A 20454-nucleotide genomic window follows, 5' to 3' on the forward strand; every position below is an offset into this window, starting at 1 on the left:
TCCCCTCTCCTTAATGTTCCTGCAAACATGAAATAGGGCATACAATTTGGAATCTCCTACAAGTTTAACAAAGTTAGATGAGCAGTCTGATACAGCACACACACTGGTCTCACCCACACTCAAACAGACCAATAATGATGTCCCTTTAGGGTTAGAACACAAAGGACAGGGAAGAAACATAAAAAGCGGTACAGATATTCCAAATATGGAAACATTGTTACACATGATGAGCAAGAAGTGATTGATCAGAATGTATTGAATATATCCTCACAGATTTTGACTAACAGTCAGACTGGATTGCTCAATAAAGGGCTGAATCTTGTTCCTGCTTTTTTTATACAAGAGGAAGATTTTGTCAGTGATGTTTATTCCTTTGTATGGTCATTAAATCTAAAGTTATTTTTTCAGGATGACTTGAATAAAGTACAGGATGATGCATTTAGATTAAATAAATCGGCTTTTATGCCACCAATAAACCCCACAGTACAAATGTTCATCAATCAGGTTCTCAAAGATCTACATGATCAATATGGTAAGGGGAATCCCAAAAATTAATAATCGTTCTAATGATGAACGTCAAGCCTTACAGGATCTGAAGAATAATACCAACATTGTGGTGATGTCTACTGATAAGGGTGGTGTAGTGGTGGTAATGGATTCTGATAAATATAATTCAGAAGCTCAGACACAACTAGGGGATTGACGATACTATATGCCTATGCCACTCGATCCCACACTTTTTTTCAAAGAACAAATTGATGCTTTTATCAAATTGGCGGTCGAGGAGGGCATTATTTCCAGTACCACCCCTGAACAACTGATTGTACATGACCCCAGCAGACAATATATTTGTTACCAAAGATTCACAAATCATTAACTGATCCACCAGGCAGACCAATCGTTTCAGGGAGTGGATCCCTTACAGAGCCCATATCTATTTTTCTCACAGAATATCTGAAATCTTTGTTGAAACATATTCGATCAAGAATAAAAGATACTACAGAAGTTTTACAGATTCTTTCTGATGTCCAAACTGAACCAGAATGGCTTCTATGTACTTTGGATGTAACCTCCCTTTATACCAATATTCCGCATTGGGCCGGTCTTTTGGCAGTGGAATATTGGTTACAGACCTCTGAACTATATCCTCCTGGGTTCAATACTTTTTTGATTGGGCTTACAGAAAAAGTTCTTACTATGAACATCTTTTATTATCAAGAGGAATGTTTTTGGAAAACACTTGGCACCACCTTGGGGGGATCATTTGCCCCTTTATACGCAGATTTATTTATGGTGTATGTAGAGGAGCAATTGATTTATGATGTCCTACATAATATTTATATACCTGAACTTGATATTTGGCACCGCTATTTAGTTAACTGCTTCCTTATATGGAGGGGAGATGCAGAATAACTTGAGGAATTTGTTCAATACATCAACGATAATAAATGGGGTTTACAATTCACTTGCCACTATGATCAACATCAGATAATTTTTTTAGATGTTCTAGTGACTAAGAATGTTGATGGTACACTGAACACCCAAGTTTTTCGCAAGTTCCCTCAATACAACGCAATATTACATGCCAGTAGTTTTCATCCGCCACATGTCACCCATAACATTCCCAAATCACAATTTATCAGACTCAAAAGGATTTGTTCTGATGCCCAACAATATGAGAAGTCCATGCAGGATATGGTCCAAAGATTTAAACGTAGGGGTTACAAACCAGGGGCTGTCACCATGGCTTGTCATCAGGTATCATGTAGAGACAGGTCTGATCTTCTGATATATCAGCACAAACCAAAAACGAATTTCTCTCAACCCAGGTTTATTACTACATATGGTTGAAACACTGACATGTTTTGTCAGGTTATTCATCAGAATTGGAACATATTATTGTCAGACCACAAACTGGGATGGGTCATTCAGAATAGATGCCATTTTAGTTTCAGAAGAGGAAAGACAGTGGGGGCACATTTAAATCACTACAAACAGAGGTTGAACAAGATTAGGGGTTCGACATAATCTACACTGACAGATGAGGCAGTTATTGGATGTTTTCCATGTGGTCACTGTGTTCACTGCAATAGAATTAACAAAATTAAGAGTTTCAGTACTCGGTACACAAGCAGAGTTTATGATATCAATTTTTTTGCTAATTGTTCCTCAGACTGGGTGATATATCTTGCCACATGTTCCTGCAGGGCCTTTTATGTGGGCCAAACCTCTAAGACATTTAAATTTCGGGTCAGCCAGCATTTAAGTGATATTAAACACAAAAGGATTACAAATGCCCTATACAAACATTGTATAATACATCCATCTGCTGCTTATAGAGTCACTATTATAGACATTATCTCAGGCAAAAGGAATAATCCTATTGGTTGGCATACTATATTGGATAATAAAGAGAAGAAGTGAATAATCAGACTGGGGGGATTATTCCCACCTGGACTCAATGGACTATTATGATCAACCTATGGGATGTCTGATTACTAATTGTGGTTACTATTTATTGTGGAATTGATATGACACTGAAGAAGGCTTTGGTTTAGCAGCCGAAACAGTTTTGTCTTGCTTTTACTTTATTAAAGAGTATGTTGGTTCATCTCACCTGGGTATGCTGGCTATAATTTTTGAAAAGTCAGATGAGTCCAATATTTCCAGGTTTTCCTGTTCCTCCATATTTCACAAATGTAACTGATGCTTTGTAATCCCACATTTATTCAATAATGTCTCAGTTCCTAGTTTTCTTCCTATTGAACTTCATCTTCCATTTCCTGTTTCTGGATCATTTCCAACATACTTGTGGTTCTTGTAGTCAACTCCTGTGCTTTTTTCTGTCTCTCAAGCATTTTTTTAGAACACTGGAAAAAGTTTCACTGGCATAGTCTTTCTATGAGTTTTATTATCAGAGGAATAAGCAGAGTCACCTTATGTTTAATAGCTCACTTTTTGTTGGACAAACATTTGCATTTCCTCCTTAGCGTGTTCTGCATCAAAAAATGACTTTGACCCTCCAGGAAAAAAATATACTGAAGATAGCTGGATACAGCAGCTTAAATCTTACACCTGCTTTTCATCATTCATTGATTTTTGGAATAAATTTAGCTCTCTTCAGCCTGGTGTACAGTGAGTAATCATTTTCCACAAACACTCTACTGTTTCCAACTTTAGTACTTTGTCCTTCTGCCACAGTTTTGTTAGAATCAACTCGTTCTGCTGGTGGGATTGCATCTTTACTTTTAAAGATCTTGACTGCTTTCCCATAGCCATGTTTGGAGCATACATACACTGTGTCCTTTTAATTAACAACTCCTACTGTGGAATATCAGTCCAGTTGCTTATTTGTCCTTTTATAAAATTAATATAGTTTGTTCCTTCCAGTTTCTCTGGTACAGCAGAAAATCTCAGCATTTCCATACAGGTTCTGTCCTCTAATTTTACTATTTTTTGAAACATTTCTTCTTGAGTGGTCTCATACTCAACCAACCTTTTCTTTATTTCAATCTCTGATTTTTGAAATGTTATCACCTCATCTGAATATCTAACAAAATTAAAAGGAGTAGAAATGAGCAAACCAAACCACTTTAATAAAAAAAAAAAACAGTAATTGCTTTTGTCTACATAGGACTTTTTCAGAGTTTGAAAAAGTCCTATGGAGACGAAAACACTTACTGGTTTATTGATTAAAGTGGTTTGGTTTGCTCATTTCTAAGCCTTTTATTTTGTTATTTACAATTTATTAGTGCATTTTTTTACCTTTGGATTACTGCCATTTGAATATCTGTTTAAAGCTTCTTCCATTTTTTCCAGGCTTTTGTTATTTGAGTTGATATACTTCTACAGTGTTTCATTCATTTTAATACGCTTTGAGCAGATCTGACTATTTTCTTTCCTCTAGATTACTGGAAGTCATGTCTTGCACCAAAGCTAGAGCTTGAATTGCTTTTTGCTAAACAGCTGCAGAATTCTTCCCAGCTTTTCTCTCCTCACCTTTTGTGGGTGATTTTCTTTCAAGTTCTCTAAATTTCTTCTTTGCTAGTATCCAGGCAGTGCACTTATTAGCCAGTAACTGAAATTTACACAAAAAGACAAATACACCGGCTATCTTTTCTGAGTTTCTGTTTTCACACTGGGAGAGTTTAAATTAAGCTGTTACTGATTGTGTAGCCATCTTGGAAGATGTACTTCAAAGCTTAAACACGAAGATGAATTGGATTTTAAAGTACAGTGGTAAGGATTGTATTTCAGCTGAATTTAAGTATATTACAAGCTCAGTAGGCAAATGCACAAAGTGTAAATTGTTCATAATATACTTGAAAATGTTTTCTGTGTATCTATCATACTAAATTATATTTAAATGTTAATTTTGCCTGTTACGTCTCTTTGCAGTGTAAACGTTCTTATGAACAGGGATTATTTGCAGGGTCATTTTTAAATGAGACAACTTGCTGAGTCATTAAGTAAAATATAGAGGATTAGAGGACTAGAACAGTTTGTTTACACTATACCAGATGAACTTTGGGGACATTGACTGTTGACTATTTTAGTTCAAATGTCTGTTTTTCTGGATTTTGACTGCTGTACATGCATTTCTAAAGTGCATGCAAAGATTGCATTGCTGTGGGTCAGTAAAGAGACTGGTTGAGTAAGCCCATGTAGCACTCATTCAGATTATTTCAGACTTCAGGTTATCCATCAGTGAATTCTTTTTTCTGCCCCAATGTCTACACTTGCATGCCCCACCCTGGCAGATCTATGGTCAACCCTTTATCAGGAGGGTATCCCTTCTTCTAGAAATTCTGCTTTGAGGAGGCTTCCAAGTCCTTGTGGAAGCTCTATGGGGCTATATTTCTTGCTCAGCAAGTGGGCAAAAAGAGCTCAGCAGACATTCTATCATCCTAATGAGGGATTTTTCTGCTGGTCAAACTCCCTACCCTCTCCAAGTGCTGACAACTTCTATATATGTAGGGTGGGATTGGCTATGAGTGGGCCACGCCAAACATGTGTCTCACTCATGGACATAGGGCAGACATGCCTACTCCATTCCTTCCAAAAACCCCACCCAAATATCCTGTACTTCTGAGCCCCAGCCTCCATCAGTGTTTGTAAAGTGACATCCAACACTAACCCCCCCCCCCCCAGGAGAGGTATGCCTATCTTGCCTGTCACTCTGTCAAACACCTAAGCAACAAATCAAACTCATGTCACCTGGACTATAGTCAGGACCTTATCTCTCTCTCTATATATATATACAATTAGAGCAAAATCAGAGCAAAAGACAAGTTATCTATTAACCAAATGAATGGATGGGAAATTGCAAATTCAATCCTGGGGTGGCACCCATGTCCCTTATGGACAGAGGCAGTGTATAAAAATGTCAAAATTCCATTTGTTGACCCTAGTTATCTTTCCCCTAAGAATAGAAAATTGAGTAAAATCTGGGTAAAACTGGCTAGGTTTGTAAGGGCTCTTGAGTAATTAGCCTAGTAATCTGCTATGACCTTATGAATCTATGTATCCCCCAAATCACTTTTTTTTCTTTTTTGGGGAAGGGAGGTGAGTGTATAACCCAAGTAATTTGCAGGATTATGAGACTGAATTATTTATTATAACTGCTTCCCTCTAGAATCATGGTGAGGATTTTGCTTCACATGCAGAGACTACTTTACATGATTCTTATTTAATATAGCGGTGTCTCCTGCCACATTATGAGTTCTGTGTCATTGCAGGAGCATATTATAACTGGATAACTATTCACCAGTTGTCCGAATTAAATTAAGAAAATTAAAAAATATAATTACTTCCATCTAAACATTTGCTTTAAGTCCTGAGAGGTAGTTGATTGTTATAATTATCTAGTATACAGTAATACATATTAATATTACATGGTACGTATAAGCTTTGTGCTAAATACTTATTTGGTGTCAGCAACACCGAATTCACTGGGTGGGGCACAGTGTTTGCTGTTAGCAGCATAGAATTCATCCTGTTGAATGCAAGTGGACAGGAAATCCAGGGCAGCAATTACATCATACATTTTAAGCAACCATCAAACTAATGAGTTATTTCAAAAGCTTTGAGTAAAAAAGATAGGTTACAAAGTTGCTCCAACACACACATGGTAGACCACAGGCACAACGTGGCATTTTAGCTCTCATTTATAGGTGGACTGGTTTGGGTTCCCTTTTCAGCCATGACCTAAGTCCAGATGTCACATGTAATAGACACATATACATGCAAAAAGCTGTTAGAAAATTAGGTCCATAAAAACATTCCTAAACAAATTGATCCAGAATTATACAATAAAGTGATACAGGTTCAAATGTAGTAAAGAAATTGCAATTTATAAAGGACTATGTTGTTTGTAAAGGTGTTCATAATCTATTTACAATACGCCTACAGTCTATTTATAATATCAAAGTTTGCTAGTCACATACTTAGAGGAACTTCATTCTGATGTGAAAATGAAAACAAACCATTTTAACAGACACACTTAAACATGTGACTTAGTATGTATAGGATTACACTTTATATAATGTTGGTTGATAAAGGAGGTACAGTAGACAGCACATTTTTATGTGTGTTCCAGGATTAGTAGTAAACACTAATCTCTTATAAGGAATGATAGAGTAGATCATGAAATATGTCAACTGTGTATGCAGTATAATAAAACCATTTTTGATTATAACAGTGAGTGTCTATGAGCAAATATTATGAAGAATAAATGTTAACAGCCCCACTAGGTGGGCTGAGGCAATAACGTTTTCAGATAAAGACTTGATATAAGTAGCACTACCTAGGAAAGTGTTGATGGAGTTCTGCAAAAATGATGAGAGCAATGCAAGATGGATCAAAGTTTATATCAAGTGCCCAAGCATTCAGAACTTGTAACAGCTACAGATGGGGCAGGTCCTGACTCCATTATTTTATGCTATTGCCTAACAGCAAAACTTTTTCTTAACCTTTGTTCTGCTGTTAGAGAAGTGTATTTTTAATTTTATATCAACACTATTACTATTGTGCATTGTGGCATTATCCACAGTTGGTAATTTTTACATATTTATTTTACTGTTCAAGAGGCAGCCAGCATTGTTAACATTTCAGTCCAGTTTCATTCTTAGGTATGCCTCTAGCGGTGATGTAGTCACATGACTGCAGCAGTGGTTACATGTCTCAGTAATGCTATTTGTTGCAGTAATTTCATATTTTGACTTTTGACTTGGTGGTGAAACTTAATTATACAGCAGTTTAACCATCTGTGGTCTGAATTTCTCTTTCTCTGTCAGTAGTTGTTTAACCACGGACAGCTGCTATTTAATTCCATGATTCCATGATACAGTTTAGCTGGTAATTTATTGAAACTGCATGACAATAAATATACATCTGGAGTGAAGTAAGAGAGGAAGTGCAGCCCACAACAGGAGGGCAGCACACTACAGGAGGGCAACACAACAGGAGGGCAGCACACAACAGGAGAGCAGCACATAACAGGAGGAAGCACATAGGAGGGAGCTCATAACAGGAGGGAAGCACACAACAGGAGAGCAACACATAACAGGAGGGAGCACACAACAGCAGGGCAGCACATAACAGGATGGCAGCACATAACAAGAGGGCAGCAGTTGTGCTTACATGAAAAAAAGCACTGTATCTGGTTTATCCTTAATGTTTACAATGCATATTTCCACATAAATCAGCAAACACATCATCATTATTATTACCTTCTTGTCAGATACCCTGTTTGCATATGGAGTATGTACTATTGTTTATACATATTTCTTCATTATTTAAAAACTGAACTGCCTGTATGCATGCAGGTAAATTGCTGCCTTTGAAGGGAACTCACAAACATGTTTTACAACATGTAAACAATTATACTGCAGTGGTAGTTTCATGGAGCGGACTGCATACTGCATTTAGATTACCTTTCTGAATGCCAGTTAGTGCAGTGTTGAATGTATTTCTTTAGAAGTTTATTGATGTATTATAGCTGCATTGCCATTGAAATTGCCTATTTGCTTATGTGAACCATGCTACAGAACTGCAGTAATGCACCTTGTCTGACTTATACCCTTATTTAGTGACTGCTACTGTTTTGTTTCATTCTGGCCTCCTGTCATACAGTGAGTACATAATATATCCCTGCACACTGTCACACTTCTGACTGTGATGTACAGATCAAGTATTGTGATGCTGAAATTGAGTAACATAACAATTTCTTATGCATTTAGCCATGAGACCTTAGTTCTTATTGATTTATACTATTGTCATTGCAACTTTCAAACATTTCCATATGGTTTATCTGAACCCTAAGTAGATGTAAACAGTTTTGTAGTATGCATTTTTATTAATCACTCACAATAATATTTTATTGTGTAGATGGCCAGTGTAAAACAATACTTAGTGATGAAGTGACACTGTTTTGCTTTCTTAAGTATGGCAGGTCACCCAAGCACTTCCAGCACTTTGGTACACTTTCTACAGTTTGATGGTCAACATCTGCACTGTCTCCCCACATTTGCTTTACCCATGTTCTAAGGGAAATGTTGCAATCCTGACGTAATGCAAAATGAAGTTTTTTTTCTGTATTAGCAATTAAATCATGCAGTACCTAACATATGGCCTACTGTATCCACTGTGAAGCCTTATTCAGAAGTTTCAGTGTCAGTATTACCTGTTCCTTCAAGAAAATATCATAGGTCATCAAATGGTGAAATGGTTTCAGTGTGAGTAATGACATTATTTGTTATTATAATTGCTTCCTAGGAAAGTGTGTGCTGCTCTCTGTGTGAGGCACATTGTCCAGTATCATTTTGTGATTTATTTTGTAAATGCTTGGTAGGAAAAACTTTATTTTGATTTATATTTTATTTATTTAGGTTTTTTTTTACCTTGGATTTTTACTTTTTGTTGTGAGAAAGAGATTAATTGTAGGCAGTCATACATTAGCCTTCCCAAGGGATCTAGATTGCTATAAATTCAAGCAAATTGTTGATAGGACACTCCAGACCATATCTCCAGCCATGCAGTGCCATTTTGTGATGTGTTGTATAAATATTTGGTGAGAGAAGCTTTATTTTCATTTACATTATATTTTATTTTTTACATTTGCTTGCACTCTTTAGCTCTCCCAAGGGTCTAGCTGGCTAAAATGACCTAAGAGACAACATCAACAGAATGATTTGGAGGGACAGATTTATCTCAATAAAGATACCAATGCTCTGAAACAGACTCTCCATCCATGCAAAACAAAGCTCATCCCTTTCCATATTCAAGTGCAACTTGGATTTGTGGATGGGAAACAGAACATTTACACCAGGACTGTCTCCTGTGCTACTAATGGAGAGAGTGAGCTCCTAAATGCTTTATTCCATGTATAGGCTCAGTATGATCCCAATTAGTCTCACTAGGGGTAATATATAATCATCAACTATGGGGTAGGCAAGGCAAATCTAACACCAAATGGGATAGGTAATTTCAAACACAAAAAGGGAACCTGGCTAGTTTTAAAATGGCCCACAAACAAGAGCAGCTAGCCTAGTACTTACCTATGAATCTATGAGCAACACCTGACAACAATTGTGAGCGAAAGCTATTTTGTACATTTACATGTGCCATAAACAATGTCCAGCATCTTAGAGAAACTTGTCCAAATGGCACAGTAGATCAGAAGGCTTTCCTACACATGCTTAAGTAAAAATTGCTTGACATCAGTAGTCCGCAGAAAAAAAAGAACGGCATAATGCAGAATGCATTTTCCCCATAGGAAATCATTGCCATTGCAACATTCCTTGTTCAAGCTGGTGCGATTGTGGAGTTAGTATATATAGGTTTGGGGGTGCAGGAGATATTGCACCCGGCAAAAAATAAGAAAAAAGGACTTTTTTTCTATTGGATTTTGGGCTTTTTGTTTTCGCTCTTTTGAAACATCACCTTCAGGAAGTTGGCATTTTATAGCAGAAGCAAATCAGAATAATTACTTTATTAAGTACTTCCCTTTGCACAAGGTTAACTTGGAGTATTTATTTATTTTTAAAACATCTTTATTAAACACCAAATGGGATAGGTTATTTCAAGCACAGAGACTGACACTTCACTGGAATAGACTTTCTATTCATGTAAAACAGAGCTCCTCACCGACCCTATTCAAACGCAACCTGGATAATTGGATGGGAGACCACAAACTGAACCCTGTGGTGGCATCCATGTCCCTCATGGACAGAAGTAGCCGGCATTGATTACAGACCCACTCTGTTCATAAATTTGTTCTGTGAACTACCCAAAAAGAACAAATGGGGATACTTGGGATTAACATGGTTAGGCTTATAAAGGCTCTAAGGCCAGTAGCGTAGTAACCTCATGATAACCTATGAACATAATATTTTTTAAAAAGTGATATGGGATTGATATAGTAATATAAAAGAAAATAAACCATAAGAACATTTCCATTGCATTATTTTCATGCAGCGTGCATATATGCTTTTTTAACAATTTTGATTCATGCCAGCATTACACTAATTGCTCATTTTGTGCCTTCCCACAAATTTAAGTCCATCTCCTGAACATTATTCAGCATGTATTCTTCCCACACATCCCATTTATTATAGGTTCTTAGGTTCATAGATTAGTACTAGGCTAACTGCCCTTGCGAGCCATTTTAAGCTTAGCCAATTATCCCTTATGAGACTCAAACTCTGTACCTTGTGTTTGTAAGGCAAACACCTTAACCATTAGGCCACCCTCCCAACCCATGTCCCTCATGGACAGAAGTAGCCGGCATTGATCACAGACCTGCTCTGTTCATAAATTCATTCTGTGAACTACCCAAAAAGACCAAATGGGGATACTTGGGATTAACATGGTTAGGCTTATTTTTACCATGTAATTACTTCTTTCCTTTTCTAAAGATCTCACCTCCAGTTCTTTTATCTCCTTTACAATATTCAATACTTCAGTTATATTTGGTTTAGATTTTGAGTTCCATTTTCTAGTAATTGTTTTTATTTGGAAGACATTGGCATTAAAGTTGGAAAATTCCATATTCCAGCTCAAAAGAATCATTTCCTTAATTACAATCATTTGCTACCTGAACATTTCTGACAAAGTACTTTGTAGGGAATTTTTTAAATCAACCAACTTGTTGCATTCCCAAAAAACATGTTTGCAGTTACCTTAATCTTTCTCATCACACCTCCAGCATTTACTATCTGCTCACATGAGGCAAAATTTTCTGAAGCCTGTTTGGGATATAAACATACCTATGCAAATACTTAAAAATCCAATAAGTGTAGAAAGGAGCGACGCTGATCTCTTTGGTACAAAAACCAAAAGCTGTATTGTAACAGAGTATTCAAGTCCCAAACAAAAGTAGTAATCCAGTAATGTCCAAGCAAGTGAACCACAACCACTAGTGGCTTAAAATCTATATTCCATCAGATAAGCGCTTTCGCTGCTAAGAGCTTCTTCAGCTCTATTAAATGGTACACAAGTTAAAATTCCCCAGTATATATATGGGTGTAACAAGAGAAACAATTAACACAATTGACACAATTAAAAGGGAAATGTTAAAAATCTCATATACTTGGCAATACTAAAAAATGTAGGTATATGAATGTAAGTATTTATATCTAACATTCAAAGGTAAATGAAAAATAAATAAATAGTATAATACACATATGTATAAAGACAAATAGATCATAAAATGTAAAAAGTTAAGTATGCTAAAATGTCATGTCATGGGCTGCAGGAAAAATCTTACTTACATCTAAATACTGAAAACATTTGTAAGTTACTTGATTATTCAGTCAGAACATATACACTTAAGTGCAGAAAAAATGTGTGGATATTATCATTTTATATTCCTGCGTCTCCTCAATCTAGGTTTAATGGAGGCTCTCTCATTCAGGCCTAATCCACTGTCAGCTCTTAATCGGACAATCCAGTCACTTTCCTTACTTTCAGTTTGACTACTAATGTCACCTCCTCTTTTGTTCGGTGTTATAACCTCTAAAACCCTGAATAAGAATGTGTGTGTGTGTGTTGTCATAAAGACTCACATGTTTAGCTAAGGCATTATGGCTGGAACCCTTCCTGATGTGGTATATATGTTCCCTCATTCTATCTCTGAGCTTACGGTTTGTTTTGCCCACATAGAAACTAGAGTAGGCTTGACAAACCCCAAGATATACCACGTTACACGTCATGCAGTCTGCAGTTGTATTAGTTCTAAACACTTTGTGTGAATCAGGATGTGTAAACTCAGTGGCTGTATCAATATAAGAACAAAAGTTGCAATGCCCACATGGCATAGTATTCCCTGCCACCTCGTCTTGTCTAGTGTGTCTCGGATAGCATAACATCTGTTTAAGGTTACTCTTATTTCTATATTGGAACCTCGGAGTATCTCCAACAATCTTTCTGAGATCATCGTCTATCTGTAGAATGGTCCAAAATGTGTTAATGATATCTCTGATCTCGTTATGGTTAGATGTGAACATAGTAGTAAATTTCACAATACGTGGGGTAAATGTACCCCTATCAATAACACCTACTTGCTCCATGGGTCCAAAGTAAGGTGTAGCTATAGTCTGTCTTAAATCTTGTATGTTTTCTAAGCTCTTACTGACCTCTGCAGTGCTATAGCCTCTATCTGTCAACCTTCCCTTCAGGCTGTCTAACTCTGATAGGAAACCTGCTTGAGTTGGATTTAGTCTGGAGGCTCTAATGGCCTGACCTTTAATAATATTCCTAAACACAAAAGCTGGGTGCATACTAGATCTCATTAATAAGGAATTACAATAGCATGATTTTCTAAATACGCCAGTATTGATGAGGCCATTAGGGAGCTCTTCTATATATAAATCTAAGAACTCAATGCTGTATAATGAGTGATTCATAGTAAATGTAAGATAACTCGTCAACTCATTCATTGCCTCTAGCAATAATTGCAGTTCATCTATTGAACCTTTCCACAGAATAAAGACATCATCCCCAAAACGTCTGAAAAACATTACATGCTGTTTGAAAATTTCAAGATCAAACAGGACTTGCTCCTCCCAGTGAGCTAAAAACATGTTGGCATAACTATTCGCGCATGGTGTCCCCATTGCTACACCATCCACTTGTCTGTAAATTGTTTCATCAAAGACAAAAATGTTATTTTCCAACACTAGTTCTAAAAAATGTACCAATAGGTCAATCTTGACCAAGCTATAGTCACTGTGTGTCTTCAAGTAATCAGATATATATATACAAGACCAACATTGTTGGGAATAACAGTAAACAGTGATTGTATGTCAAGTGTAACAAAGACACAATCTCCTATCGAATTACTTTGTTCAATACATCCATAAAGGTCCAACAAAAACTGTTTAGAGTCCTTTAACACATATCTGTTGTCATTAAGGATAGGTCTTAGATTTTTCTCTATATAGACTGAAAGATGCTCAGTGACCCATCCACGACCAGAGACTATAGGTCTCATGGGCGGGTCACGGGCATCTTTATGTATCTTTGGGAGACCGTGCATGATAGGAATCATAGGGGCCTTGATGGTAAGGTACTCATAAAGATCTTTATCAATCAAAAGGCTCATATGTATATCAGATAGTATATCTTTAATGTGCCTTATGATCTCTAAGGATGTATCGGATGTAATAGTTTCATAAAAGCTGTCATTCAACATATTCTTCATTGATTGATAATAATGCATGATATCCATGACAACAACTTGGCCACCTTTGTCTGCCGGTCTAATAACAATGGTATTGATGTCCTGCAATTTCCTAAGACTAATCCTCTCTTTATGGGTTAAATGAGCTCTCTTATAGAATCTCTTGTTCGGATCTTTATCATAGTATTTGTAAAGTTCCTCCTCTGTGAGGCGCTGGAACGTCTCTACTAATGGATGGTTGACAGGTATATACTCACTTAGGTTCTTAAAAGCAAACTGCCTATCTTTTGATTCACCTATATCAGAGTCTTTGTGTATAAGCTTAAGCATGACGTTTCTACAGAACAGTTTTAAGTCTGTCATGGTTTCAGTCAGGGTACTAGTGCTATTGGGGATGAAATTCATTCCTCTACTCAACAATTTCACATCATCATCTGTTAACATTATACTAGATAGATTATATACTAACGTTTCTCCCTGCTGTTCCACATTCTCTTCAGGGTTTGATTCTGAGAAAATTCTTTTGAGAGCTTCCTCTTCTGACGTCCACGGCTCATACAGTCTCTAGTCTTACTGGAAGAGGAAAAGAAACATTCAAAGCAGGGTCGGGACAGGCACCTATTTTATGACATTGTGTTTTAGGTCTAACAACTACATCTGTCCCTTGTTCTACATTGACTGGATTGTTCTTAGTAATCCGTACCTCAGGGTAAAGGTTCGCATCAGTGTGCATACTGGAATGTACTATATGTATAACATCATTGGAGTCGCTATTAGTCACAACATTGGTTACATCATTGGATTCTATAACATCTGTGTGTACACTAGTATCTATCAATGCCACCTCCTTCTTCTGTTTAGTAGTCGCAGATGGACGGCTACTGGTTTTAATAGCCTCCTCTATTACACATTCATTGGAGACATTGTTGGAAACAACTCGAGTAGTGATTTGAGATGATTGAAAAGTATCTACTGAGTTCAGACATACTCTATCATACGTCTCATTAGTGCTATTACATTCAGTTCTAACACTATTAGCATTGTCTTCATTGATAACAGTGCTCACATTATCAAAATGCCTGTAATTCCTATTGAAATTACTATCAACATTAATAACATTATTAGAATTTACAGTATTACTAATATTGTTATAATTATTCCTAGGCCATGTGAAGACATGGCCTAATTTAAAATCGTTCAAGTCTCTGATTATTTTGTGTCTTTTCTGCTGAAATAACTTGCGTTACAATGCAAGAACACTATCAAGTAAATTTTCAAAGAGTGGTTGCACTATGTAATGTTCAAACTCACTAAAAATTTAATCTTGCTTACTATTAATGTTTTCAGTAAGTGCAGCTTCCTCAGGTCCAAAATAAGTTATAAGAAGTTCCAAATACTTGCGACTAGCATCTAAATTCAGTTTCTGCCAAGCTGTCAGCAAGTCAGGGTAGTTGCGACCCTGGCTAGGCATGTTAAAGATTCGTAAGCCTCGTGGAACAATCTTCATATCCAGACAGTACTGTAGGTGGATCCGCTGCACTTGTAATCTCTTTAATTTAAAGAAATTCTTCTTGACATCATCTAGAAGCTTGTGTAGCTTCTCCATGTCCACTGACTGAGTGGTGACATCATCTTTGGGCACCAAACCTTCCAATTGCCAACAGGAAGCAGCAGTACCATCAAGGTACTGCTTAAATCTACGCAGTAAGGCTTCATTCCGCTGGTTTTCACCTCGTGGAACGTAATCAAGCTCGATGTTGGCCATAATTACACTGTAATCCCTGTAGATAATAAACAACCAGTGCAAAGTAAGATAGTTCCAAATATGAAATTGTAGATAGATCCACTCCTGCAGGTGGATGTAAATATAATGTAAGAAGAAATAAAAAAGTTACAGCCTCCTGCCAGGTAAACACTCCTATTCAAAAAGCAAATATAAAAATCCAACAAGTGTAGAAAGGAGCGACGCTGATCTCTTTGGTACAAAACCCAAAAGCTGTATTGTAACAGAGTATTCAAGTCCCAAACAAAAGTAGTAATCCAGTAATGTCCAAGCAAGTGAACCACAACCACTAGTGGCTTAAAATCTTTATTCCATCAGATAAGTGCTTTCGCTGCTAAGAGCTTCTTCAGATCTATTAAATGGTACACAAGTTAAAATTCCCCAGTATATATATGGATGTAACAAGAGAAACAATTAACACAATTGACACAATTAAAAGGGAAATGTTAAAAATCTCATATACTTGGCAATACTAAAAGATGTAGGTATATGAATGTAAGTATTTATATCTAACATTCAAAGGTAAATGAAAAATAAATAAATAGTATAATACACATATGTATAAAGACAAATAGATCATAAAATGTAAAAAGTTAAGTATGCTAAAATGTCATGTCATGGGCTGCAGGAAAAATCTTACATCTAAATACTGAAAACATTTGTAAGTTACTTGATTATTCAGTCAGAACATATATACTTAAGTGCAGCAAAAATGTGTGGATATGATCATTTTATATTCCTGCGTCTCCTCAATCTAGGTTTAATGGAGGCTCTCTCATTCAGGCCTAATCCACTGTCAGCTCTTAATCGGACAATCCAGTCACTTTCCTTACTTTCAGTTTGACTACTAATGTCACCTCCTCTTTTGTTCGGTGTTATAACCTCTAAAACCCTGAATAAGAATGTGTGTGTGTTGTCATAAAGACTCACATGTTTAGTTAAGGCATTATGGCTGGAACCCTTCCTGATTTGGTATATATGTTCCCTCATTCTATCTCTGAGCTTACGGTTTGTTTTGCCCACATAGAAACTAGAGCAGGCTTGACAAACCCCAAGATATACCACGTTACACGTCATGCAGTCTGCAGTTGTATTAGTTCTAAACACTTTGTGTGAATCAGGATGTGTAAACTCAGTGGCTGTATCAATATAAGAACAAAAGTTGCAATGCCCACATGGCATAGTATTCCCTTGTCTAGTGTGTCTCGGATAGCATAACATCTGTTTAAGGTTACTCTTATTTCTATATTGGAACCTCGGAGTATCCCCAACAATCTTTCTGAGATCATCGCTCATCTGTAGAATGGTCCAAATGTGTTAATGATATCTCTGATCTCGTTATGGTTAGATGTGAACATAGTAGTAAATTTCACAATACGTTATCAATAACACCTACTTGCTCCATGGGTCCAAAGTAAGGTGTAGCTATAGTCTGTCTTAAATCTTGTATGTTTTCTAAGCTCTTACTGACCTCTGCAGTGCTATAGCCTCTATCTGTCAACCTTCCCTTCAGGTTGTCTAACTCTGATAGGAAACCTGCTTGAGTTGGATTTAGTCTGGAGGCTCTAATGGCCTGACCTTTAATAATATTCCTAAACACAAAAGCTGGGTGCATACTAGATCTCATTAATAAGGAATTACAATAGCATGATTTTCTAAATACGCCAATATTGATGAGGCCATTAGGGAGCTTTTCTATATATAGATCTAAGAACTCAGTGCTGTATAATGAGTGATTCATAGTAAATGTAAGATAACTGGTCAACTCATTCATTGCCTCTAGCAATAATTGCAGTTCATCTATTGAACCTTTCCACAGAATAAAGACATCATCCCCAAAACGTCTGAAAAACATTACATGCTGTTTGAAAATTTCAAGATCAAACAGGACTTGCTCCTCCCAGTGAGCTAAAAACATGTTGGCATAACTATTCGCGCATGGTGTCCCCATTGCTACACCATCCACTTGTCTGTAGATCATTTCATCAAAGACAAAAATGTTATTTTCCAACACTAGTTCTAAAAAATGTACCAATAGGTCAATCTTGACCAAGCTATAGTCACTGTGTGTCTTCAAGTAATCAGATATATATACAAGACCAACATTGTTGGGAATAACAGTAAACAGTGATTGTATGTCAAGTGTAACAAAGACACAATCTCCTATCGAATTACTTTGTTCAATACATCCATAAAGGTCCAACAAAAACTGTTTAGAGTCCTTTAACACATATCTGTTGTCATTAAGGATAGGTCTTAGATTTTTCTCTATATAGACTGAAAGATGCTCAGTGACCCATCCATGACCAGAGACTATAGGTCTCATGGGCGGGTCACGGGCATCTTTATGTATCTTTGGGAGACCGTGCATGATAGGAATCATACGGGACTTGATGGTAAGGTACTCATAAAGATCTTTATCAATCAAAAGGCTCATATGTATATCAGATAGTATATCTTTAATGTGCCTTTTGATCTATAAGGATGTATCGGATGTAATAGTTTCATAAAAGCTGTCATTCAACATATTCTTCATTGATTGATAATAATGCATGATATCCATGACAACAACTCGGCCACCTTTGTCTGCCGGTCTAATAACAATGGTATTGATGTCCTGCAATTTCCTAAGACTAATCCTCTCTTTATGGGTTAAATGATCTCTCTTATAGAATCTCTTGTTCGGATCTTTATCATAGTATTTGTAAAGTTCCTCCTCTGTGAGGCACTGGAACGTCTCTACTAATGGATGGTTGACAGGTATATACTCACTTAGGTTCTTAAAAGCAAACTGCCTATCTTTTGATTCACCTATATCAGAGTCTTTGTGTATAAGCTTAAGCATGACGTTTCTGCAGAACAGTTTTAAGTCTGTCATGGTTTCAGTCAGGGTACTAGTGCTATTGGGGATGAAATTCATTCCTCTACTCAACAATTTCACATCATCATCTGTTAACATTATACTAGATAGATTATATACTAACGTTTCTCCCTGCTGTTCCACATTCTCTTCAGGGTTTGATTCTGAGGAAATTCTTTTGAGAGCTTCCTCTTCTGACGTCCACGGCTCATAGAGCGTGTGTGTCTCGGGCCCTTCTCTAGTCTTACTGGAAGAGGAAAAGAAACATTCAAAGCAGGGTCGGGACAGGCACCTATTTTATGACATTGTGTTTTAGGTCTAACAACTACATCTGTCCCTTGTTCTACATTGACTGGATTGTTCTTAGTAATCCATACCTCAGGGTAAAGGTTCGCATCAGTGTGCATACTGGAATGTACTATATGTATAACATCATTGGAGTCGCTATTAGTCACAACATTGGTTACATCATTGGATTCTATAACATCTGTGTGTACACTAGTATCTATCAATGCCACCTTCTTCTGTTTAGTAGTCAGATGGGCTACTGGTTTTAATAGCCTCCTCTATTACACATTCATTGGAGACATTGTTGGAAACAACTCGAGTAGTGATTTGAGATGATTGAAAAGTATCTACTGAGTTCAGACATACTCTATCATACGTCTCATTAGTGCCATTACATTCAGTTCTAACACTATTAGCATTGTCTTCATTGATAACAGTGCTCACATTATCAAAATGCCTGTAATTCCTATTGAAATTACTATCAACATTAATAACATTATTAGAATTTACAGTATTACTAATATTGTTATAATTATTCCTAGGCCATGTGAAGACATGGCCTAATTTAAAATCGTTCAAGTCTCTGATTATTTTGTGTCTTTTCTGCTGAAATAACTTGCTAATGCAAGAACACTATCAAGTAAATTTTCAAAGAGTGGTTGCACTATGTCATGTTCAAACTCACTAAAAATTAAATCCTGCTTACTATTAATCTTTACAGTAAGTGCAGCTTCCTCAGGTCCAAAATAAGTTATAAGAAGTTCCAAATACTTGCGACTAGCATCTAAATTCAGTTTCTGCCAAGCTGTCAGCAAGTCAGGGTAGTCGCGACCCTGGCTAGGCATGTTAAAGATGACAGATAGAGGCTATAGCACTGCAGAGGTCAGTAAGAGCTTAGAAAACATACAAGATTTAAGACAGACTATAGCTACACCTTACTTTGGACCCATGGAGCAAGTAGGTGTTATTGATAGGGGTATATTTACTGAAATTTACTACTACGTTCACATCTGACCATAACGAGATCAGAGATATCATTAACACATTTTGGACCATTCTACAGATAGACGATGATCTCAGAAAGATTGCTGGGGATACTCCGAGGTTCCAATATAGAAATAAGAGTAACCTTAAACAGATGTTATGCTGTCCGAGACACACTAGACAAGACGAGGTGGTAGGGAATACTATGCCATGTGGGCATTGCAACTTTTGTTCTTATATTGACACAGCCACTGAGTTTACACATCCTGATTCACACAAAGTGTTTAGAACTAATACAACTGCAGACTGCATGACGTGTAACGTGGTATAGCTTGGGGTTTGTCAAGCCTGCTCTAGTTTCTATGTGGCCAAAACAAACCGTAAGCTCAGAGATAGAATGAGGGAACATATATACCACATCAGGAAGGATTCCAGCCATAATGCCTTAGCTAAACATGTGAGTCTTTATGACAACACACACACATTCTTATTCAGGGTTTTAGAGGTTATAACACCGAACAAAAGAGGAGGTGACATTAGTAGTCAAACTGAAAGTAAGGAAAGTGACTGGATTGTCCGATTAAGAGCTGACAGTGGATTAGGCCTGAATGAGAGAGCCTCCATTAAACCTAGATTGAGGAGACGCAGGAATATAAAATGATCATATCCACACATTTTTGCTGCACTTAACTGTATATGTTCTGACTGAATAATCAAGTAACTTACAAATGTTTTCAGTATTTAGATGTAAGTAAGATTTTTCCTGCAGCCCATGACATGACATTTTAGCATACTTAACTTTTTACATTTTATGATCTATTTGTCTTTATACATATGTGTATTATACTATTTATTTAT

Source organism: Protopterus annectens, chromosome 7.part0 (assembly GCF_019279795.1).
Source record: "Protopterus annectens isolate FY-2018-M chromosome 7.part0, PAN1.0, whole genome shotgun sequence".
NCBI lineage: Eukaryota > Metazoa > Chordata > Ceratodontiformes > Protopteridae > Protopterus > Protopterus annectens.